This window comes from Cetorhinus maximus, chromosome 2, assembly GCF_964194155.1.
Source record: "Cetorhinus maximus chromosome 2, sCetMax3.hap1.1, whole genome shotgun sequence".
NCBI classification, from domain to species: Eukaryota; Metazoa; Chordata; class Chondrichthyes; order Lamniformes; family Cetorhinidae; genus Cetorhinus; species Cetorhinus maximus.
In genome coordinates, this window is record NC_135880.1 from 181,114,218 (window position 1) to 181,140,546 (window position 26,329).

The 26,329-nt window shown below is 44.6% G+C and overlaps 1 long non-coding RNA gene across 1 annotated transcript; it reads left to right on the top strand.

The window, feature by feature from the left end:
- Positions 1–10,302: 10,302 nt before the first annotated feature.
- LOC144690828 (uncharacterized) lies at positions 10,303–25,477 on the top strand. Its single transcript, XR_013578976.1, has 3 exons — positions 10,303–10,378; positions 15,538–15,679; positions 25,240–25,477. It is a non-coding gene; the product is annotated as an uncharacterized LOC144690828 (long non-coding RNA).
- The last annotated feature ends 852 nt before the right edge of the window (positions 25,478–26,329 follow it).

Consider the following 26,329-nt stretch of genomic DNA (forward strand, 5'->3'; position numbering starts at 1 on the left):
TCAACCTTTCTTTATAAGATAACCCCTTATTCCAGGAATGAGCTGAGTGAACCTTCTCTGAACTGCTTTTAATGCAATTATATCCTTTTTCAAATAAGGAGAGGAAAACTATACACGGTATTCCTGATGTAGCCTCACCAAGACTCTGTAGAGAGCTGCTATAAAACTTCCCTATTAATATATTCCATTCCCTTGGCAATAAACACCAAGGCCAGAAACTTACCAATATCGGGTGGGCTGGGCAGGAGCGGGCGGGGGCGGGGGCAGAGCCGATTGCCGCCCTCAATCGGCTGCGCACCACCATTTTATGTGAGCGGGCCAATTACGTCAGCGCTACCTGTGGGAGGGGGGTGGGTGGGGGTAGGGAGGAGGGAGAGTTGGGCCCTGTGCTCTTTCACGCATGCGCAGCAATCTCCCTGATTGTTATAAATAAAGTACAGAATTTTTTAAACATGTCCCCTCAGGTGACAGTGTCACATGAGCTGGGACATGTTTTTACATTTAGGAAAATGTTTTCATTTAATTAATAAAAGCTTTAGGAAACCTCATCCCGCCCGTGGATGAGGTTTCCTAAATAACGCGAAGGCCGCTTGGGCTCTTTGCCTGCCCGTCAACCGTAAGGTTGGGCAGGGCAGCGTTGCTAACAACTTTAATTGGTTTTTTAAAGGCCTTAATAGGCTGCCTCCGGTGTGCGCCCGCCAAATGAAATATCTAAATGACACGCGATGATGTCGGGACGGGCGCCTGACATCATCGCGCATTTTTTTGTGCGTCGGCGTGCCGGGCCCACCCTGCACACTGATGGCAATATTCCGGCCCAACATTCCATTTGCCTTCCGAATCACCTGCTGTACCTGCAGACTAACCTTTTGTGATTCATGTACCAGGACACCCAGATCCCTCTGTACCACCGAGTCCTGAAACCTCTCCATTTAAGTAGTATACCAGCCTTTCTATTCTTCCTGCCAAAGTGAACAAGTTCACATTTTCCCACATTATACTCCATCTGCCAAATTTTTTAGCCACTCAGTTAACTTGTCCGTATGCCTTTGTAAATTCTTTGGCTGAGATTTTCCAGCCCTGGCACGGCGGGGGTCCCATCGCTATGGATCCGGCGAGCCAGCCAAAAGTCTAATAACTTAAGCGGGACCAGAAGATTCCGCCAGTGTGCGGGACCAGAAAATCCTGCCCTTTACCTACTCTTGACGACTTACTATCCTACCAACTTGGACTCATCAGTAAATTTAGCAACCATGCATTCAGTCCCTTCATCCAAGTCATTAATATACATTGTAAATGGTTGAGGCCCCAGAACTGATCCCTGTGGCATTCCAGTAGTTTCAGCTTGTCAACCCGAAAAAGACCCATTTATCCCTACTTTCTGCTTCCAGTTAGCTAACCAATCCCCTATCCATGCTAATATGTGACCCCCTACACCATGAACTCTTATTTTGTGTAGTAACCTATGGATGTGGCACCTTACCAAATGCCTTTTGGAAATCCAAGTACACCACATCTACAGGTTCCCCTTTATCCACCTTGTTTTTTTTAACCTCCTCAAAGAACTCTAATAAATTAGTTGAACAAGATTTCCCTTTCACTAAACCATGTTGACTCTGCCTGATCCCATTATGATTTTTTAAGTATCCTGCTGTAACCGCCTTAATAATAGATTCTAGCAATTTCCCTATGACAGATGTTAGGCTAACTGGCCTATAGCTTCCTGCTTTCTGTCTCCCTCCTTTCTTGAATAAAGTGTAATATTTTCCATTTTCCACTAAAGACCTCAGTCTAAATCAATGGCAAAAGCTTTAAGGAGCTTATTAATAAGAATACACGAACAGGGGGAGGCCATCCAACCATTGGAGTTGGTTCCGCCATTCAATTAGATCATGACTCATCTGCATGTTCATTTCACCTTCCCACCTTGGTCCCATAACCCTTAATGGCCTTACTCAGCAAACATTTATCAATCTCACTTTTCAAATTTCAATTGGCCCCAGCCTCAACAACTTTTTAGGGGTGAGGGTCCCAGATTTCCACTCCCCTTTGTGTGAAGAAGTGCTTCCTGACATCACCCCTGAATGGCCTGGCTCGAATTTTAAGGTTCTGCCCCCTTGTTTTGGACTCTCTCCCACCAGAGAAAACAGTTTCTCTCTATCTACCCTATCAGATCCTGTAATCATCTCCATCATCTCAATTAGATCACTGCTTGATCATTGTTGCTTAAGAGAATACAATTCTAATCTATGCAACCAGTCCGTGTAATTTAACCCCCTTAGCCCCAGTATCATTCTGGTGAATGTGCACAGCACCCTCTCAGATAATAGTAATAGTCAACTCATGATAGATGTCAAATACACTATCATAGAATTTTATAGCACATTTGGCCCATTACACATGTGCTAGCCCTCTGTAAATACTATCCATTCCCCCTCCCTCTTCCCCATGTGATTTCCCCAGGGCAGAATTTTCCATGCCTGCTGGCGTCGGGCGTGAGCGGACAACATGGTGAGAAGGCGGAAAATCGGTTTCACAATATCATGAAACCAGTTCGCAATCATCTGCTCAGCACATTGACGGCAGGCCACGTTTCCTGCCATCGGACATCTGGGACCTCACTGTAATACATCAGCATACCATTATAAAGCCAGCCCGCTGGACTCATCCCTGCCCGCTGGATCGTCCACCCATGTCAGCATGATTGCACCTGTTTCACAACAGCATATAAAAGGCGTGCACTTGGCGGGCTGCACTTTGAGGGGAACTCGGAGGTGAGTGCACAGTAATGTTGCCGAATGCCCGTGAAGGATGCCTGTTGGACTTTAAGGTTGAGGCGTGTTGGCGGGGTGGGGGAGCGGGGTGCGGGGGTGCGGTGGGGGGGGCGGGTGGCAAGGGCTGCCCTGTGGTTGAAGATAGTGCACAAGCACGTGTGGGGGGGTTGGTGGTGGTGGGTGAGGGAAGTGGCCATGCATTAGGGACAACTCGTATACCACGTGACCATTCCTCTGCAACTGAGACAGTTCAGGCGCAGCCACATTGATATGATTGGAGTTGGGCCTCTAGCAACTCAAGCAACGCAGAGGCATCAAAGTGCCACCAAGTGGCTCCAGAGCTTTTCACCCCTCAGGCACAGACTGCAAACTAATGAGTGTTTTAGTGGACTGCAGAACAGATGGACGACTGGACATGTTGTACAAGCTCCTTGAGAAAGCTGCCCATGGAGCAGTCACTGGTGGAGGCGCCTTGCAATGTCTCCGTCCCAGTTTGGACCAGTCTCCCCCATGGTTCAGGCTAACAGGGCAGTCTTGCAGTGCGGGTTAGGAGAATGCCTGTTCCTGAGCTGAGAGCACAGCATGCAGTCCAGTGGGCAAAGCTGCTGCCAATCGGTCAGGTGGAGTGGGGCGGAGGTGGGTGGGGTTTTGGGCAGCCATTCAGCAACTAAACTCTGGCCATCCAAGTGGTGGCCAGCACTTTCCCAGATGCATTAAAGGGCCTTCAGACTTAACCAAGAGAGGCTCTAAATACACCCATGCAAACCCACGTGTCTCTCTCTTTCATCCTGCAGGAGGAGTACATCAGGATCATGGAGCCTGGTGAACTAGCTGTATGCCTCGCGGTGTACAGAGAGCGAAGACGATGAAGAGAGGAGGAGCACCTTTTGGAAGAAGGGGCAGCTGGGGCTCCCACACACGCCACCCAAGCGCCACAGTGAGCCGTCATTGTTTGGCGCCTAGTTAGACACAGGGTCTATAGTCACCGCCTTTCATTCCTGCAGATGACTGAGAACCAGTGTCGCCAAAGACTGCGCATGTCTCAGAACTGATCGGTCACCAATGTTAGAAGTGATCGTTAAAGATGTTATAGCAGGGCACTTAGAAAAATTCAAGGCAATCAGGCAGAGTCAACATGGTTTTGTAGAAGGAAATTCATGTTTAACCAATTTATTGGAGTTCTTTGAAGGAGTCACATGTGCTCTGAATAAAGGGGAACCGGTGGATGTACTGTACTTAGATTGCCAGAAGGCATTTGATAAAGTGCCACATCAAAGGTTATTGCAGCAAATTAAAGCTCATGGTGTAGGGGATAATATATTGGCATGGATAGAAGTTTGGCTACCTAATAGGAAGCAGAGAGTTGGCATAAATGGATCTTTTTCTGGTTGGCAGGATGTGATGAGTGGTGTGCCACAGGGATCAGTGCTGGGGCCTCAACTTTTTATAATTTGTCTAAATTACTTGGATGTATGGTTGCTAAATTTGCTGATGACACAAAGATAGGTAGGAAAGTAAATTGTGAAGAGGACGTAAGGAGGCTACAAAGTGACATAGATAGGTTAAGTGAGCGGGCAAAGATCTGGCAAATGGGATATAACGTCGCCAAATGTGAAATTGTTCATTTTGGCAGGAAGAATAAAAAAGAAGCTTATTATCTAAATGGGGAAAGATTGCAGAGCCCTGAGATTCAGAGGGATCTGGGTGAATCATAAAAGGTTAGTATACAGGTACAGTGGGTAATTAGGAAATCTAATAGAATGTCATCATTTATTGTGAAGGGAATTGATTACAAAAGTAGGGAGTTTATGCTTCAGTCGTACAGGACACTGGTGAGACCACATCTGGAGTATTGTGTACAGTGCTGGTCTTATTTAAAGAAAGATGTAAATGCATTAGAAGCAGTTCAGAGAAGGTTCACTAGACTAATACCACGAATGGGTGGGTTGTCTTATGAGGAAAGGTTGGACAGGTTAGGCTTGTACACACTGGAGTTTAGAAAAGTAAGAGGCAACTTAATTGAAACCTTTAAGACCCTGAAGGGTCTTGACAGGGTGGATGTGGAGAGGATGTTTCCTCCTGAGGGAGAATCTAGAACTAGGGGCCATTGTTTAAAAATAAGGGGTCGCTCATTTAAGACAGAGATGAGGAGAATTTATTTCTTTAAGAGGGTTGTGAGTCTTTGGAATTCCCTCAAAAGGCAATGGAAGCAGTCTTTGAACATGTTTAAGGCAGTGCTGGATAGATTATTGATTAACAAGGGGGCAAAAGGTTATCGGGGGTAGACAGGAATGTGGGGTTGAGGTTACATTCAGATCAGCCATGATCTTATTGAATGGCAGAACAGGCTAGAGGGTGAGTATGAGCTGGGATTATCACTTTGGTCTGAATGCTGCACATAGCACAGGGAAGAGGCCCTGCACTGAGACAGCTGCTTTTATCTTGTGCAGAAAGGTTTCACATCTGAGTGAAACAAACACTGCTCATTGGAACAAGGAGCTGTTAGGCAGGGAGGCATTCTCGGGAATTTACTGACAATTGTAAACATTATGTACAAGTGATTAACACCCGTGGCCAGGCTGTGCAATTACATGTTCTTATCCTTCCTAACCCTGCTGCTACATCTTGGCGCTCCTTGGACATCCACAGTGGAGGTGGAGGCAGCCTGCTGACTGTGACACCCTGTCTGTGATGGCCTTGGCAGGCATCCTCTGGAGGGCTGAGACCTGGAGGGCCCCGGCCTGCCTTCCTCGGACTGTAAAGCTGGAGCTTCTGAGGTCACAGGAAAAGGGGATTCGGATGGGCCGGACACTCTCGGAGTCACCTGGGTAGATGGCCCTGGGTTGGGGGGCGGGGGGTACACCTGCTGATCCTCCTCCCAAGGGTGCCCAAGGGGCCCTGGGTGACTCATTGAGGAGCAGGAGTAGCTGGAGTGAGATCTGGATCCCCCGTACCTCTCTCGCGTACACACTGTTGGAGGCCAAATATGGCATCAGCGATGGAGTTGAGCCCGTGCAGCAGTGCAGGAGTGACGTCCTGGACCAAGGTCTCTATGGCGGCCGCCATCCTGCCAGTGTTGACCTCAGTGCATTGGCGTGCTGGTGCTATCACCTCAGACTGAAGGTGGACGAACTCCTCCATCGTGTCTTGCGATCTGAGGAGTGCAATGGACATCCCTTCCTGATGTTCCCCAGCTTGCCTTTGCAGCTCCAGCAACTGAGGTATGACTGAGTCCAGAGGCTCGTCATCTGACTCAGACTCAGCAAATTTCTGGCCTCCAGCAGTCCTCCGAGTGCTGGATACCTGGGAAGTCCCTGCCTCCGCCTGCTGTGGGTCGGACAGTGCGATGTGCCCACCAGATTGTGATCCTGAAGCTACTCTAAAGCTAGGTCCCACCGAGGTGAGTGCCTCTGCTTTGGTGGAGGGTGTGGGTGAGCGCTGTGATTGGTCTTCAGGGAGGGTTTCAGCAGATTCCTCTTCTGAGCTTCCTTGGGCTTGATTGGAGGCCCTGGATCACGGAGTCTGTTGGCTGTTTGGGAGATGTGCCTACAAAAGCAAGGGGAGATAATTAGTGCATGGCAGTGGCCTGTGAAACAGGACACATCACTCACAGAATGGTTGTCTGATGGATGTTGCACTGCTGGATCCTCACTTGGTACAGCAGCGCCAACCTCACCATCAGCATAGGAATGATTGAGATCGTGGCTAGCTAGCTGGATGACTCTGTTTTCGAAGTCCGTGAAGAGGCATTCCTCCAATGGTCTGCGACCACTCCCTCTTGTTGTGTGCCAGCTTGTCCTGCATAAATAGAGATGGAGAGAGTGTAAGCAGCACACCAGCCAGGCCAGATAAGTACGTCTGGCATATGTGGGTGGTGAGTGGTCCCCTGGATGGGATGAGGACAATGAAGATATGTGTGAGACAGTGAATGGTGATGTCCCTTGCACTGGCAGTGAGTGAGGGCCCTGTGGATGTGTGATGGGTTTGTGAGTGTGTGAGTTGAGAGTGATGAGAAGAGCGACTTACCCTGGCAGAACGGAGGAGATCATTCATCCTCTTTCGGCACTGGGTGGCTGTTCTCTTTTGCAGGGTGTTGGTGCTGACCACCGCTGCCACCGCCTCCCAAGCCGGATTGGTGATATTGCTGCCCATCCTGCGGCCAGAGCGGGGGTAGAGGACATCGTGGCAAGCCACCACTGCGTCCAAAAGGCACTCGAGGGACACGTCATTGAACCTGGGGGCTGCAGTCTTTTTGTCTTTCAGGGTCATGTCTTCAGTGCAGCAGTCCTGGGCTGGAAGCACTGAGAGGTGTGCGCACGGCTGCACTTTAAATATGGCGCCTGGCGTGACGAAGCAGCGAGGTGATGGCGTGGCGGGTGAACAAGAGCTCACCCACCATGGAAAAGGTGTGTGACGGGTTTGGGATGATACGGCGTGAAAAGCCGCTATTGCGGCCGGCAGGTAAAATGTCATTTTACCCTCTCGCTACCGCACTTAGTGCAAATCTGGGATGATTCCGCCCTCTCTCTCTCTCTCTGCAATTCCAGTCACTCTCCCTATGACTTTTCTGCATGTGTCTGCCCACAGGAAGGCATTCAGAAATCAGGCCTTCTAATACTGTAATAATCAATACCTAAGCTATTCAGATGTGCAAAAGCACACTCCTGTGCAAAGTATTTAGTTTCGGAGATTTTGATCCTAAGCGGGCTAAGAGTATCAATTTCCATTTGAAAGTTACTCAAGATTCCGTCTTCAACACTTTCTGGTTGAACTTTTCACTTTCTTACAACCCTCCTTAAAATAAATTCCTGCTGACCTTTCCCTTCATTCTTTTGGTCACACTCTTAACTTGATTCTAGTTACTGACCAGTGGAAATAATTTTCTCCAATTGCCCAACCACAATAAAATGCTTCACATTTTATTCTTAAATCTGTGTGCAAAACAAAATGGAATAATACACTCAGGTCACACATCATTTGAATGCTTAATTTAACAGACATTTAAGATCAGATTTTGGGAGTAGAAAAATGGTCCTTGTCTCATCTTACATAAATTATGTGAAAGGCAAAGCATTGTGTTGTTCAAAGTTATTGGAGTAGAAGTGGAAATTGTTTGATTTATTAGTGTTTCCTTTCCCCCTGTCAGCTTTCCATGTCTGTTCTGAACACTGTGGTAAGTACATTTCTATATTAATTCACTTTGCACAGTCCAGTAGCATAGAGGCAAAACATGCGCTGGGTTGTCAGAAACAGAAGATGAGGATTTTGGGGGAATTGTAATACAAGCTCATTGTTAGGGTAATGGTGCACATTGTACATGGGCTCTGCTGTACTCTGGCTTTATGTTTAATTGGTTCTGTCGCCGGGGGCCCTTTCATGATGAAAAACTGGCACTCGACAGACAGGAACTTAAATATTGCTGAAAAGAGAGATATGTTGCTGAAGCTTTTTGTCTTGCACTCATCAGGACAAACACAAGAATGCCAAATTTCAAATAATCACAACAATCTATACTACAGGTGAAAAGGATGTTGATTGGCTCCTGGAGTATAAATTGTTGTGATTGTTTGAAATTTGGCATTCTTGTGTTTGCCCTGATGAGTGCGAGACATAAAGCTTCAGCAGCTTGTCTCTCTCTTCAGCCATATTCAAGTTTTGTACTGTCAAGAGGCAGGACTTTTTAAAATAAATCTCCTGATAGCCAGAGACCAGGCTGACCCTGATTTCCCAGTTGGCCTTGAAACAACTGGCCAGCACTCCTGACTGGATAGGGCCACCAACTCTGCTTGGGAGTATTCTTGGAAGTTTCATTCCCTCGAACCCTCCTTCCCCAGACTCCCACCATCAGTTCGTGCTCTAGGCCAATGGGAAGGCAACAGAGACTCTTTGCTAGCCAATTGGATGACTTTATGTTGTCAGTCAAATAGCCTTTCATTTCCCCATCTCCAATATTTTCATAACTAATAACTAAAAATGTTCTTGCCCCGAAATGGACTTGATGGACTGAATGACCTCCTTCTGTGTCGTATTGACTTTAAGACTTCTTTGAAAATGATAAAAGAATCTATTTGTTTTAATGGCCCTCTGATTATTTTCTCCCTGGGGTTGCTTGCACTAGTGTCCGGGAGATTAATCTTAATTCTATGCTAATCTTCAATTTACTGTGTACAAATTGGCAGCCACATTACAACAGTGACTACTCTTCAAGAAGGTACTTAATTGGCTGTAAAGCGCTTTGAAAGGTGCTACAGAAATGCAATTTTGTTCTTTCTTTTAATTCCTGGAGACTCCTGGCCAATCCTGGAGGGTTGGCAGCCCAATGCCCAAAACAGACAGGATTGAGGTATTTTGATTAGGTTTTGTGATTTTCATATAGGGAGAAGTGTGTGCTCCCTGAACCTTGACCTCTGGCACCAAGAGACCGAGAGTTGAGTGGCCCAACCAATGTGCCTTAAAGGGACCACTCCAGGTCTCTCTGACAAACCAAAGAGATGGTTACACTGTTGATCATACACAAATACTCCACCGTAAATATCTTTTTTCTCCTTATCAGGTATTAAGCACTCCCACTCCTCCTGCATCCCTACGCTCACCCCCCACCCCCACCAACTCCCACCCACCACCCCCTGCAAAGCCACTGAATAGTTTTTTAAAATAATTACTTACCTGGGCCTCTTCATGCCACTTGCTGCGCTGCATCCTTCCCCTCTCTGGCGGGTTTGAGACTGAGTGGGTCTCCTTCTGCCCCACCCCTTTCCTCCAGACATCCTAAAAATCATCGGTTGGCGTAAATGACATCATCAGGCCGTGTGTTTTAGATTTGAAGACCTGCAGCAGGATCCCTTGCTGGTTTCAAAATCGATGAAAACACAACATCCCCAACATGGGACCTCAGGTCTGATTTCAATGCATTCCTGCCAAGAGTTGGGGTAGGTGGTGATGAGGAGAGCTGGGTTAAAATTGAGGCCCAGTGGTCTTGTTCCATCTGAACTGGAGGAAGGGCCAATTCTGAAGAAGTGTTAGAAAGGGAATGGATAAACAATACTTGAATCTGTGGGAACAGGAACAGGAACAGGAAGAGACCATTCAGCCCCTCGAGCCTGTTCTACCACTCATTGAGATCATGGCTGACCTGTGACCTAACTCCGCATACCAGACTTTGCCCCATGTTCTTCACTATCCTGAGATACGATGGGACAAACTTTAAAACTGTCAGAAAAATCAGGTGGAACCACTAAAGGTCTTTTCTAAATTCCTAGTTTCTCAGGGAGGGAAAAGAGATTTTTTTGCACACACCAGCTTCAGGGACTCGTTTAGCTGTAACAAAGTCTGTAATACTTGTTACATTACATCGCTTATTTGAATAAATGAATGTTTGCAGCACGATGAGCTAACTGCAAATATTATCCTCGCATAATCCGCAGAAGGGAATAATAAGGAAATTAGTTTGCAACTCTTGTTAAAATTGAATTATTATGGAATTAAGAGTTTAGGGCATTTTATATAATTATAGCTTTCATCTTTCACAGGAACGCACAAAATTGATTATGTAGACTGTACAAACTGTGCAACCAAACCTGTGGAATGTGGTAAAAAATGTTCAGGTAAATCCCAGTAGTGCTTGGATAGGTTTCTCCTATTCCACTTTGTCAGCATGCTAAGCAATCAGTTATTTTCATATGCTTGTAACACAGACATTTGAAAACCTAAGTCATGCACTGGTGAATATTTGTGCATATACTGCTCAATGGAACACGAAATATATGGAATCATAGAGCAATCACACCACACTAAGAGAGGCCATTCTTTGAAAGAGCTGTCCAATTTAGTTCCATGTCCCAGTGTTTTCTCCATAACCCTGCAAATTAGTCCCCTTCAAATGCATGTTCAATTGTTCCTTGAATATTCCAATGGAATCTGAATCTACCACCCTTTCAGGCATTGCCCTCCAAACCCTGACAAGCTCCTGTATGAAAAGACTATATAGGAAGCCTGAACACGGGTTCACGGGAGTCCTATTTAATATCTCAATTTACTGTTACAAGACCTGCTCCAGAGTTAAATCTCCAGCCAATCTCTGTAATGTTAGCCATGGGTAATTCCTGGAATATAATGTAGATCAGTCAAAGCTTTATTGTAAAGTTTATTTTTAGGTTAAATTAGAACTTTGAGCTTTTGTTGACACCTGTCCTGATGAACATACGAATTAGGAGCAGGAGTCGGCCACTTGGCCCCTCGAGTCTGCTCCGCCATTCAATAAGATCATGGCTGATCTGAGTGTAACCTCAACCCCACATTCCTGCCTACCCCCAATAACCTTTCACCCCCTTAATCAAGAATTGATCTAGCTCTGCCTTAAAAATATTCAAATACCCTGCTTTTAAGGAAGAGAGTTCCAGAGGCTCACAACCCTTTGAGAGAAAAAATTTCTCCTTATCGCTGTCCTAAATGAGCGACCCCTTATTTTTAAACAGTGACCCCTAGTTCTAGATTCTCCCACAAGAGGAAACATCCTCTCCACATCCACCCTGTCAAGACCCCTCAGGATCTTAAAGGTTTCAATCAAGTTGCCTCTTACTCTTCTAAACTCCAGTGGATACAAGCCTAACCTGTCCAACCTTTCCTCATAAGACAACTCGCCCATTACTGGTATTAGTCTAGTAAACCTTCTCTGAACTGCTTCTAACTTATTTACATCTCACTTTAAATAAGGAGACTAATACTGTACACAGTACTCCAGATGTGGTCTAGCTAGTGTCCTGTACAACTTAAGCATAACCTCCCTACTTTTGTATTCAATTTCCCTCACAGTAAATTATAACATTCTATCAGCTTTCCTAATTATTTGCCATACCTGCATATTAGCCTTTTGTGAATCATGCACTAGGACACCCAGATCCCTCTGAACCTCAGAGCTCTGCAATCTCTCACCATTTAGATAATAAGCTTCTTTTTTATTCTTCCTGCCAAAATGGACAATTTCACATTTGCCCACATTATACTCCATTTGGCAGGTCTTTGCCCACTCAGTCAACCTCCTTATGTCCTCTTCACAACTTTTTTTCCTCCCTATCTTTGTGGCATCAGCAAACTTAGCAACCATACCTTCGGTCCTTTCATCCAAGTCATTTATATAAATTGTAAAAGGTTGAGCACTGATTCCTGTGGCACACTACTCGTTACATCCTTCCAACCATAAAAAGACCCATTTATGCCAAATCTCTGCTTCCTGTCAGCTAGCCAATCTTCTATCCATGCCAAAATGTTACCCCCTACACCATGAGCTTTTATCTTCCGCCATAACCTTTGATATGAGACTTTAATTCTAAATAGTTAAAGATATTAAACAACAGATATGTTAATCAATTCTTTGACTTGTTTGCGAAGTTGATCACTTGTGACATTGTCGTGCTGTGCAGACATGCAGTCAGTTCAGTCCGATTCTACTCTCGAGTCAGAAGGTTGTGCATTCAAACCCTGTAACTGGAGCACAGAAAGTTACACTAACATTCTTAACATTTCTGAACCAGATTATTTGGTTGTTGCACTTTATGGAAGTTTATAATACACCTGCCCAATTTTCCTGTGCATTAAAGTTAATAAAAGTTAAAATTCTCCCCAATGTGTGATAGTAATGGTTTACTACAGTATTGCACTGAGTACAATAGTGTTGCATTGAGCGGGAGGATGGGGAAGCTTTTAATCCTCCTCGTAAAGTAGGGTACTACAGGTGCTCATTTTATATTGTAATATTTGTATATTTCTTTTCTTAAAAAGGTGAACTTTAATAATTTCTGCCAGATTGTGCTCAGGAATTCAAGTCTGAATCTCATCTGTACACACTGTTAATGTGCAGCATGTTACAATCTGCATGGCTTCATTTTGACTTAATCTTTCATCCCTTCAATAAATGCCACAGGTGGTGTATTTAATCCATGCATGTGGGACATTTATCTCTGCATTAATCACAGACTAGAATTACTACATTTTGCTACAAAGCTGCTAAAATTCTACCCTGCGGAATACATGTCCTGCAATTTCCCCCATCTCTGCTAAAATTAATATTATAGGGGTCATGCTCTGACCTTGAATCTCTGGCTGGGAACACTGTTCCAGGAATGTATGTCAGAAATCTGCACATATGCTTTGCATGAATTACCAACCGTTTAAATTAATAGTCAGATAGTCATGCACAGCACATGGCTGAATCTCCGATTTTCACTCCCGATGGGAGCGGCTCTCCAACAGGAGCACAAGGTCAGAAAATGACAGCTAATTCACCGCTAGTGCAGTGTATTCCATTACTCAGGATTTAGAATGAGGAAAGACAGACTTGCATTTATAAAGCACCTTTCACAACCTCAGGACGTCCCAATTGCTTTACAGCCAATTAAATACTTTCTGAAGTGTAGTCACTGTTGTAATGTAGGAAATACAGCAGCCAATTTGCACACAGCAAACTCCCACAAATAGCAATGCGATAACGACACCTGTTTTTAACATGTGTTATCTGTTTTAACAGATAACCTATTTTAGATGAACAGATAATCTATATATCTATGTTGATTGAGGGATAAATATTGCTCAGGAAACCGGGGGAGGCGGGGAGATTCCCCTGATCTTCTTTGAAAAAAAAGTGGGATCGTTTACACCTATCTGAGAAGGCACACGAGCCCTCAGTTTAACATCTCAGCACCTCCAAACATGTAGCATTCTCTCAGCAGCGCACCCTCAATACTGCCTCTCTGACTGTGCAGCACTCCCTCAGTACTGTCCCTCCAACAATGCTGCACTCCCTCAGTACTCTTCCTCCAACAGTGCCGTACTCCCTCAGTACTGTCCCTCCAACAGTGTCGCACTCCCTCAGTACTGTCCCTCCAACAGTGCAGCATTCCCTTAGTACTGCCCCTTCGACAGTCCAGCACACCCTTAGTACTGCCTCTTTGACAGTGCAACCGTCCCTCAGTACTGCCTTTCTGAGTGCAGCACTCCTACTGCACTGGGAGTGTCATTATGTGCATAAGACTTGAAGCATGGGTCCTGAACCCACAACCTTTTGATTCAAAGACTACAATGTTACCCACTAATTTGCAGCTGATATTAACACAAAGCACTCCTCTAATGCAGGATAAAAGGAAGAATTGTCCCTGTTTAAGATTATTTTTTGCCTCAACCCCTTCTTGGTCTCCTGATCCGATGTCCCATTTAGGGCTGAGATGAGTTCAAATCCAGGTTTCCATGCTGCTGCTATAAAACTGGTTTCTAGAAAGTGCTCAAATGCTAAAAAATTCTTGTGGAGATGATATTAATGCTCAAGGGGAGATAAGCATAGTTCTTATCCAATTCCTGCTGATTGAGCATCTCCGATTTTAATCCCTGCACCATTGGTGGCCGTGTCTTTAGCTGCCTGCGCCCCAAACTCTGGAATTCCCTCCCTGAACCTCTCCACCTTTCTATCTCTTTTCCCTCCTTTAAGACACTCCTTAAAACCTATCTCTTTGACCAAAGCTTTGCTCACCTATCTTAACATCTCCGTACGTAACTCTGTATTAAATTATGTTTGATAACACTTCTGTGAAGGGACATTTTACAACAATAAAGGCTTTTTATAGTTGTTGATGTTATGTCACATTCACTACCTGCACAAGGGGCCAATCGGAATGTCCATTTACTCAAAGGAGCACCAGGTTGGCCTTGATCTTTGAGTTTCAGGTGTGAATTGGGGCTGGGGGTTTCTAACAGTGAGTGCCTTAATTTGTACTAGCACAGTAAGAGAACCACAATTGGTAAGGCTGATTTTGAAGTAGAGCCGTGATTAGATATAGTCCTGGAGACCTCCTGTTTTCAACCACCCTGTCTGGTTAAAATAGCCCATCTTCAATATTTTAATATCTAATAATTGAAAGAGTTCAAAGCAAATGTTGAAGAAAGCGCACATTTTCTTTATGTTCTTATGATTTTCTTTACCTTGGGGTTGCTCCCAGCAACGTCTTAGTGATTAATCTGAATACCTGGAGACTCCAGGCCATTTCTGGAAGATTGGCAACCCCAAACCCCAAGCAGGTCAGCCCTGGTTCAGTGGATAGCACTCTTACTTCTGTAGCAAAACATCATAGGTTCAAATCCCACTCTAGCAGCTTGAGCACATGATCTGGGCTGATGGTCCCAATGCTCAGTACTGGGGGAGTCCTACACTGGTGGAGGTGCTGCCTTTCAGATCAGACATTGGTCTCCCAGGCGGGCATAAAAGATCCAAAAACCATTTATTGCAAGAGCTGCAGGGGAGTTCTCCCCAGTGACCTGGCCAATATTTATCCCTTAACTAAGACTCAAAGACAGGTTATCTGATCATTATGACATTGTTGTTTGTGGGAGCTTGCTGTGCACAAATTGGTGTTGCATTTCTTATGTTAAAACTGTGACTACACTTCTGACGGTACTTAATTGGCTGCAAAACACTTTGGGAGACGCCAAAGTTGTGAAAGGTTCTATATAAATGAAACTTTTTTCCAATCTGACAGGCAGATAGAAAAAATGAGACAAGAAGCCGTGACCTTGTCATTTGACCTCCCGCGTTGCCAAACATTCGCAAGGATCCCCCACCCGCTGATTGTTTCCATTTTCATCTCCCTCTCTGTATCAATAGTTCTTAGAGAATGCTCTAGTATAAGCCTTTTTGTTGAGTGAGTTGAGCCACATTTGAATGCAGCGCAATTCATTCAAATTAAAGCAGCAGAATTAATTAGGATGAATTATCTTTCAGAAATTGGACATAGAAGATTGTCAAACCCAACGAACAACACTGGACTAGTACAAGATCACCTCACATTTAAAAGTATAGCAATAATTATGCTTCCAATTATTGTTGCCATCATTCTGTTCCTCTCTGCTTTTGGATGTTTATAGTAAGTATCGGATTAAAGCATTTCATTCAGACCTTCAAGTTAAATTTTAAATGCACAATTACTTTCTTTAATTGAGGAGAAACAATGGTTAATGAAAATTAATGAAATTAATGAAAATGTCATTGAGAATCTTACTGAAAATTCATAGGTTTTTGTATTTTAGCCAAAAGGCTGCTAATTTGCTATTTCCCAGTTTGGGTTATTGCTTTAGGCAAATTTCATCCCCAGTGTGTTTAAGAGTAATAGCAATCAACTACAATGGAATTTAATACTTTGCCCTTTTCCCCACCCTCTCTGCACCATCACAATACGAGAGGTTTGAGTGGCGCAACGAGTTTGGCATTTACTGTCGAAGCCAATTTTCCGTTAATGTTCAACAAGCTTCAAACCTTATAACAAAATTGAGGCTTTTCACAGAATAATAAACGCTACACACTTCCGTTACTGTACAGTGTTCACAAAAGGTGCCAGGAAGGGTTTATTAGACAACCTTCCCTTTGGTTTCTTTGTTAAGTTCTAGTTTTGTGGATGTTTATGGTGGTGATTTATTGAGTGCTGGTTGAAAACCCCATTTATCCACCCAAATGGACCTTCCACTGTTGGAAAGGGGAAAACACTGAGAAATTAAGTCTCCTTGGTTTCCAGCGGGAGGAATGAATATTGCAGTTGATACATGGGAGCAAAACCACACTGACTCGCCAGGATGCAGGGTGATTGTTGTTCGACATCCTGACTGAGGAAAATAATCTCCTTGCTTGAAGTAAGTGAAACTCCGCCAGCGAGGTTCCTGACTGCTCAGGATCCAATGCGCTCTGTGGATACAGTGGATCCTGAGAAGAGGTTGGGAAACTGTAAAGGAGACTCCGGAATCTCTGTACTCCTCCAATTCTGGCCTCTTGAGCAGTCTCGATTTCCATTGCTCCATCATTAATGGCCATATCTTCAGCTGCCTAGACCCTAAATGGGCCTTTATGATGCTCCTTAAAACCTGCCTTTTTGACCATATTACCTGTCCTAATATCTCCTTTTGTAGTTTGGTGTCAAATCTTGTCTTATAATTCAAAAATTCAACCTTGTTTGATCTGACCAGCAATTGCAGACCAGTCAGTTTAACTTCGGTGGTGGGGAAACTTCTAGAAAATTATTCAGGGTAGAATTAGTCGTCACATGGAAAAATGTGGATTGATTCGGAAGAGTTAGCACGGATTTGTTAAAGGAAAATTGTGTCTAACTAACTTGCTGGAGTTTTTTGAAGCAGTAACAGATGATTGATGAGGGCAAGGCTGTTGATGTGGTGTTTCTGGACTTCCAAAAAGTGTTCGATACAGTGCCACACGACAGACTTGTGAGGAAAGTTATAGGCCATGGAATAAAAGGGACAGTGGCCATGTGGATACAAAATTGACTGAGGAATAGGAAACAGAGTAATGGTTAATGGGTATTTTTTGGGCTGGAAGAAGGTTTGTAGTGGAATTCCCCATGGGGTCAGTATTGGGACCCTTGCTTTTCCTGATATATATAAATGATCTAGATCTAGCTGTGCAGGGGACAATTTCAAAGTTTACGGATGACACAAAACTTGGGAGAATTGTAAACTGTGAGGAGGACAGTGTAGAACTTCAAAAGGACACAGACACATTGGTGGAGTGGACAGATAGGTGGCAGATGAAGTTCAATGCGGAGAAGTGAGGTGATACACTTCGGTACAAAGAACATGGAGGGACAGTATAAAATAAAGGATATTATTCTAAAGGGTGTGCAGGAGAAGAGAGACATGGGTGCATATGTACATAAGTCATTAAAGATGGCAGGACAGGTAGAGAGAGCTGTTTCTAAAGCATACAGTATTCTAGGCTTCATTAATAGGGTCATGGAGTACAGAGCAAGGAGGTTATAATGAACTTATATAAGACACTGGTTAGACCTCAGCTGGAGTATTGTGTATGGTTCTGGGTGCCACACTATAGGAAGGATGTGGATGCATTGGAGAGAGTGCAGAAGAGGTTTACGAGAATGGATCCAGGGATGAGACACTTCAGTTATAAGGAAAGATTGGAGAAGTTGGGACTGTTTTCCTTGGAGGGAGAAGGCTAAGAGGAGACTTGATAGAAGTTTTCAAAATCATGAGGGATCTGGACAGAGTAGATAGGGAGAAAACGTTCCCGCTCGTAAACAGATCGAGAACCTTGGGCCAGTGTTAAAGTGTTTTGCAAAAGAAGCAAATGCAGCGTGAGAAAAAACTTTTTCACACAGCGAGTAGTTAGGGTTTGGAATGCACTGCCTGGAAGTGTAGAGGAGACAGGTTCAATAGAGGCATCCAAGAGGACATTGGATGATTATTTAAATAGAAACCATGTGCAGGGTATGGGGGAAAAAGCAGGAGATTGGCACTATGTTGAAATGCTCAGGGAGCCAGTGCAGACACAATGGGCCAAAAGGCCTCCTTTTACACGGTAACAACTCTGTGATCCTGAATTATTATGCTAATGGTGCTATATAAATGCATGTTCTTGCTGTTTCCTTTACCAGAGGGAAGGGGAAAGTTTGTTACTATTTTTATTGCTTTTAGTGCATGTTAAAAGAGAGCTGAAAAAGAAATTTCCACTCAATTTATAAAAATGGATGAAATTTTGCATAGATCCAATTTCACGTATGTACATATCCATGACACTGTTTCAATTATTGCAATTTCGTTCAACATACATCTGGTACAAGAGCAGCTTCTCTCTCCGTGACTGAAGGAATCAAGCCAATCGTGGAATTGTGCAGACTTGGCTTTGCTAGTTCACATATTGAAATGTTTTCCCAAGGCTACAGCAGCATAGTCTACAGGTGAAATCCTGTTTGTTTTCTTTATAGTTAAAGAATTCAAAGAAATTCGGTTTATTTAAACCAGACCCATTTAGATTGGCCTATTTCCCTCGCCCTGTCACATTCACATCTCTGCTCCAATGTAACCTTTTGTTAGTCATCAAGTTCTTGATTCAATATGATGCTCCAAAAATGACAAGTCCATTGTAACTTGACACAGCGAGTTGCTGTGATCTTGAATGCGCTGCCTGAAAGGGTGATGGAAACAGATTCAATAATAATTTGCAAAGAGGAATTGGATAAATACTTTTTTTTATTCATTCACAGGGTGTGGGCTTCGCTGGCTGGGCCAGAATGTGTTGTCCATCCCTAGTTGCCCTTGAGAAGGCGGTGGTGAGCTGCATTCTTGAACCGCTGCAGTCCATGTGGTGTAGGTACACCCACAGTGCTGTTAGGGAGGGAGTTCCAGGATTTTGACCCAGTGATAGTGAAGGACCAGTGATATATTTCCAAGTCAGGATGGTGTGTGACTTGGAGGGGAATTATCAGATGGTGGTGTTCCCATCTATCAGCTGCCTTTGTCCTAGATGGTAGCAGTTGTAGGTTTGGAAGGTGCCATCTAAGGAGCCTTGGTGAATTTTTGCAGTGCATCTTGTAGATGGTACACACTGCTGCTACTGTGTGTTAGTGGTGGAGGGAGTGAATGTGAATGTGGTTCCAGTCGAGCGGACAGCTTTGTCCTGGATGGTGTCAAGCTTCTTGAGTGTTGTGGGAGCTGCACTCATCTAGGCAAATGGACAATATTCCATCACACTCTTGACTTGTGCCTTGTAGATGGTGGACAGGCTTTGGGGAGTCAGGAAGAGGGTTACTCGTCGCACGATTCCGAGCCTCTGACCTGCTGTTGTAGCCGCAGTATTTATATGCCTAGCCCAGTTCAGTTTCTGGTCAATGGTAACCCCCCAGGATATTGATAGTGGGGCATTCAGTGATGGTAATGCCATTGAATGCCAAGCAGTGATGGTTAGATTCTCTCTTGTTGGAGATGGTCATTGCCTGGCACTTGTGTGGCACCAATGTTACTTGCCACTTGTCTGCCCAAGCCTGGATATTGTCCAGATCTTGCTGCATTTGTCCATGGACTGCTTCAATATCCGAGGAGTCGTGAATGGTGCTGAACATTGTGCAATCATCAGCAAACATCCCCACTTCTGACCTTATGATGGAAGGAAGGTCATTGATGAAGCAGCTGAAGATGGTTGGGCCTAGGACACTGCCCTGAGGAACTCCTGCAGTGATGCCCTGGAATTGAGATGACTGACCACCTACAACCACAACCATTTTCTTTTTGTGCTAGGTACGACTCCAACCAGTGGAGAGTTTTCCCCCTGATTCCCATTGACTCCAGTTTTGCTAGGGCTCCTTGATGCCACACTTGGTTAAATGTGGCCTTGATGTCAAGGGCAGGTAGTCTCACCTCACCACGGGAGTTCAGCTCTTTTGTCTAAATTTGAACCAAGGCTGTAATGAAGTCAGGAGCTGAGTGGCCCTGGCGGAACCCAAACTGGGTGTCAGTGAGCAGGTTATTGCTAAGCAAGGGCCGCTTGATAGCACTGTTGATGACCCCTCCCATTACTTTACTGGTGATCGAGAATAGACTATTGGGGTAGTAATTGGCCAGGTTGGATTTGTCCTGCTTTTTCTGTACAGGACATACTTGGGCAATTTTCCACAAAGCTGGGTAGATACCAGTGTTGTAGCTGTACTGGAACAGCTTGGCTAGGGACGCAGCAAATTCTGGAGCACAAGACTTCAGTACTATTGCCGGAATATTGTCAGGGCCCATAGCCTTTGCACTATCTAGTGCCTTCAGCCGTTTCTTGATATCATGTGGAGTGAATCGAATTGGCTGAAGGCTAGCATCTATGATGTTGGAGGAGGCCGAGATGGATCATCCACTTGGCACTTCTGGCTGAAAATTGTAGCAAATGCTTCAGCCTTATCTTTTGCACTGATATGCTGGGCTCCCCAATCATTGAGAATGGGGATATTTGTGGAGCCTCCTCCTCCAGTGAGTTGTTTAATTGTCCACCACCAGTCACCACTGGGTGTGGCAGGACTGCAGAGCTCAGATCTGATTTGTTGGTTGTGGGATCACTTAGCTCTATCTTGCTACTTATGCTGTTTGACACACAAGTAATCCTGTGTTGTAGCTTCACCAGGTTGATACCTCATTTTTAGGTATGTCTGGTGCTGCTCCTGGCATGCCCTCCTGCACTCTTCATTGAACCAGGGTTGATCCCTGGCTTGATGGCAATGGTAGAGTGGAGGATATGCCGGGCCATGAGGTTACAGATTGTGTTCAAGTACAATTCTGCTGCTGCTGATGGCCCACAGCGCCTCATGGATGCCTAGTCTTGAGTTGCTAGATCTGTTTGAAATCTATCCCATTTAGCAGGGTGGTAGTGCCACACAACATGATGGAGGGTATCCTCAATGTGAAGGCGGGACTTCGTCTCCACAATGACTGTGTGGTGGTCACTGCTACCGATACTGTCATGGACAGATGCATCTGCGGCAGGCAGGTTGGTGAGGATGAGGTCAAGTATGTTTTTCCTTCTTGTTGGTTCCCTCACCACCTGCCGCAGACCCAGTCTAGCAGCTTTAGGACTCGGCCAGCTCAGTCAGTAGTGGTGGTACTGAGCCACCCTTGGTGATGGACATTTAAGTCCCCACCAGGGGTACATTCTAAGCCCTTGCCACCCTCAGTGCTTGCTCCAAGTGGTGTTCAACATGGAGGAGCACTGATTCATCAGCTGAGGGAGGGCAGTACGTGGTAATCAGCAGGAGGATTCCTTGCCCAGGTTTGACCTGATACCCTGAGACTTCATGGGGTCCGGAGTCAATGTTGAGGACTCCCGGGGCAACTCCCTCCCGACTGTATACCACTGTGTCGCCACCACTCCTGGGTCTGTCCAGTCGGTGGGATAAGACATACCCAGGGATGGCAATGGTGGTGTCTGGGACATTATCTGTAAGGTATGATTCTGTGAGGATGACTATGTCAGGCTGTTGCTTGACTAGTCTGTGAGACAGCTCTCCCAATTTTGGCACTAACCCCCAGATGTTAGTCAGGAGGACTTTGCAGGGTTGACAGGGCTGAGTTTGTTGTTGTCGTTTCTGATGCCTAGGTCGATGCCGGGCGGTCCATCCAGTTTCATTCATTTTTTGTGGCTTTATAGCGGTTTGATACAACTGAGTGGTTTGCTAGGCCATTTCAGAGGGCAGCTAAGAATCAGCCACATTGCTTTAGGTTTGGAGTCACACGTAGGCCAGACCAGGTAAGGACAACAGATTTCCTTCCCTAAAGGACTTGAAAAGAGGAAAAAAAGTGCAGGGCAATGGGGAAAGAGCAGGTAGGGAGTAATTGGATAGCTCTTTCAGTAACTGGCATAGGCATGATGGGCCGAATGGCCACATAAAAAAGTGAAAGACAATCCCGAGAATTTAAAAATTGAGGCATTGCTGGATCTAGATGGGTCACTGAGGCCGGTTTTCTAATGTCCCTCAAGGAATAGTTGTGGAGCTACACTTGTCTCAAGTCCCACAGGACTGATAGAATACTCCTGCCCATTCTTCTGGGCAATATACCAAATATTCCTCAAGGCTCATGAACAAATTCATAAACAAAAAAGTTCAAACCTCTCAGAACACACTATCAAAACATGCCAAATGATCACATGATGTGACTAGATTATAATTGGAATTACCTGACCTTCTCCTCCCCTGATGTAGTATGACACAATGAATAACATTATAATATAATGAATAAAACTATGAAGCAATGAATACACAATTCTGACTTCTCAGAGCCTCTCCTCCATCTACAAGGTACCAATCAGGATTGTGATGGTATGCTCTCCACCAGCTTGGACCAGTGCAGTTTACTGGGTTTGTCGCAATAGCCTGACATAGACATGTTCACCAAATCCTACCTTACAGCAATGTCCCTATATCACCATCCCTGGGTATGTCCTGTCCCACCACTAGGACATACCCACCAGAGGTGGTGGCACAGTGGTATATAGTCAGGAGGCAATGGTCCTGTGAGTCCTCAGCATCAACTACAGTCTCCATGAAGCCTCACGATATCAGGTCAAACATGGGCAAGGAAACCTCCTGCTGCCCTCCCTCAGCTGATGAATCAGTACTCTTCCATGTTGAACACTAATTGAAGAAGCACTAAGGGTGGCAAGGGCACAGAATGTATTCTGGGTGGGGACTTCAATGTCCACCACCAAGAGTGGTTCAGTAGCACCACTGCTGACCGAGCTGGCCGAGTCCTAAATGGCATTGATGCAAGACAAGGTCTGCAGGAGCTGGTGAGGGAACCAACAAGAGGGAAAAACCGACCTGACCTAGTCCTCACTAATCTACCTGTTTCAGATACATCTGCCCATGTTAGTATTGGTAGAAGTGACCACCGCACAATCCTCATGATGGCCAAGTCCAACCTTCACACTGAAGATACTGCCCATCATGTTGTGTGGCATAACCACAGTGATACATGGGATAGATTCAGAACAGATCTAGCAACTCAAAACTGGGCATCCACCGGGTGCTGTGGGGCATCAGCAGCAGCAGAATTATACTCAACCACAATCTGCAACCTCATGGCCTGGCATATCCCTCTGTCTACCATTACCATCAAGCCAGGGGATCAACCCTAGTTCAATGAAGAGTGCAGGATGGCATGCCAGGTGTAGCATGAGGGATACCTAAAAAGAGGTGCAAACCTGGTGAAGCTACAACACTACTACTTGCATGTCAACAGCGGAAGCAGCATGCATTTGACAGAGCAAACTAATGGACCGGATCAAAGCTCTGCAGTCCTGCCGTATCCAGTTGGGAATTGTGGTGGACAATTAAACTAAGTGGAGAAGGAGGCTCCACAAGTATCTCCTTTCTCAATGATGGGGGAGCTCAGCATATCTGTGCAAAAGGCTAGGCTGAAGCATTCACAACCATCTTCAGCTAGAAGTGCCGAGCAGGTGATCCATCTCAACTTCCTCTTGAGGTCCCCAGCATCACAGATACCAAGTGGTATCAAGAAATGGCTGAAGGCACTCGATACTGCAAAGGCTATGGGCCCTGACAACATCTTGGCAGTAGTACTGGAAGCTTGTGCTCCAGTCAAGCTGTTCCAGGACAGTTACAACACTGGCATCTACCTCACAATGTGGAAAATTGCCCAGGTATGTCCTGTCTATACAAAGGAGGACAAATCCAATATGGTCAATTACTGCCCTTCAGTTTTCTCTCTATTATCAGCATAGTGATGGAAGATGATGTTGACAGTGCCATCAAGCTGCACTTACTCAGTGATAATCTGTTCACTGACAATCAGTTTGGGTTCCACCAGGGCCATTAGGTTTCTGACCTCATTACAGCCTTGGTCCAATCATGGACAAAAAAACTCCAGAGGTGAAGTGAGATTGACTGCCTTTGACACCAAAGCAGCATTTTACTGAGTGTGGCATCAAGGAGCCCTAGCAAAACTGGAGTCAATGGGAATCAGGGGAAAACTCTCCACTGGTTGGAGTCATACCTAGCACAAAGGAAGATGGTTGTTGGAGGTCAGTCATCTCAGTTCCAGGACATCACAGCAGGGGTTCCTCAGGGTAGTGCCCTAGGCCCAAACATTTTCAGCTGCTTTATCAATCGTTTCTCCTCCATCATAAGTTCAGAAGTTGGAATGTTCACTGATGAATGCACAATGTTCAGCTCCATTCGCAACCCCTCAGACACCGAAGCAGTCCGTGCCCATATGCAGCAAAACCATGGCAACATTCAGGCTTGGGCTGATAAGTAACAAATAATATTTGTGCAACACAATGACTATCTCCAACAAGAGAGAATCTAACCATCTCCCCTTGACATTCAACAATTACCATCATGGAAACCCCCACCATCAACATCTTGGACAGAAACTTATCTGGACCAGCCATGAAAATACTGTGGCTATAAGAGGCTGGGAATTCTGCAGCAAGTAATTCAGCATTGACTCTTCAAAGTCTGTCCACCATTTACAGAGCACATTTTCTCCACTTGCCTGGATGAATGTAGCTCCAACAACACTCAAGTAGTTCGACAACATCCACGACAAAGACGCCTGCCTGATCAGCAATCCATCACCACTTTCAACATTCACTCCCTCCACCACAGGTGCGCAGTAGTAGCAGTGTGTACCATCTATAAGATGCACTGCAGCAACTCACCGAACCTCCTTTAACAGCACCTTCTAAACCTGCAGCCTCTATCACCTAGCAGGACAAGGGTGGCAATTGTATGGGAACACCATTGCCTGCAAGTTCCCCTCTGAGTCACTCACCATCCTGACTTGGAAATATATCACTGTTTCTTTACAGTCACTGGATCAAAATCCTAGAACTCCCTTCCTAACAGCACTGTGTACCTACACCACATGGACTGCAGCGGCTCAAGGTGGCTCACCACCGCCTTCTCAAGGGCAAATGGGAATGGGCAATAAATGCTGGCCTTACCACACACATCCTCTAAACAAATAAAAAGATAATAAAGTTATGAGACAATTAAAATGTTGTGATATATTGAGAGAAGGCAGAAGCAAGATTATGTCAAGCCTTTTTAAATTTGCAGCTACAAACCTTTAACTCTTTCCATCTCTCTATATATAATATATATATAAATATATTTGTACTTCTCTACAGCTATTTCAATAAAAGAAGAAGGAAGAAAGAGGGGAAGAGAAAAGTGTCAAAGTCACGGAAACAAGACTCAACCAGGAAGGGAAGTCACAAAGGCAGGCATTTGAAGAAATTGAAGAGAAAAAAAATGAAAGTAAAAGATGAGACAAGTTACTCAACTGAATGAAGTAACTCAGACCACTGCACTAAAAACACGGACAGTCTAAAAATATATTAAACTGAATATAGAATAATTAGATCATCAGCTTTGTAGAGTTTCAAACCCTTTATTAAAATATACTAAAATATCTTTAACTGGATGTATTTTCTTGTGTGTTCTGTAGTTACATAATTATACACACTGGAATTTTAATAACATTCTCTGTGCATGCAAGGAAGAGGAAACATTTGATTTCTTTTCCTGTGCTGACAATAACATACAGATGTTGAATTTGTTTATAATGAATAATAATGCTACTTAGTGTATCATTGTTTAAGTAATTGTGGTGTCCCCTCCTGAGTTGATTGATTATTAGCTGAAGCCAACAAAAACTAGAATAAAAAGTCAAAAGTGGAGCTAAAAAATCAAAGCAAAGGCTCAGTTTCAGTGCTATAAATTCACTTAAGCTACCATGAAAATGTCACAACTGGACAAATGATTAAAATCAGTCATGGAACAGGATAGGAATGCAATCAGCGAGTGAAGATTGCAGTTTAAGAAAAGAAGAACAGTGATGGTCAGGAAAAATCCTCTGGTCCATCCAGCCTGTCCCATGCAGTTTATCATAATGTAATCACCCAGATTTAGCATCAAGAGCAATGGTGAGGCTACCAGCAGTCAGTGAAGTATTTATCCACCAGCTACCCACTGAAGACAGCAAAAAGGCTAGGGCTGCAGTGTTCAGGAGTAAGTGAGTCATTAACGGGGTGATAATTGATAATTACTTCCAAATAACATCTCTGGCCCTGAAAAAATATTTTTTCAAGTGTGGGGCCCCATTCCTTCAGAAGATAATTGCTGTTGGAAACTTTAAAAAATGTATTTTAAAAATATTTTCTGTCCTAAACTCAGGAATTCCTCTTCACCCCTCTTGTTTCCTTAAAGATGTTCCTG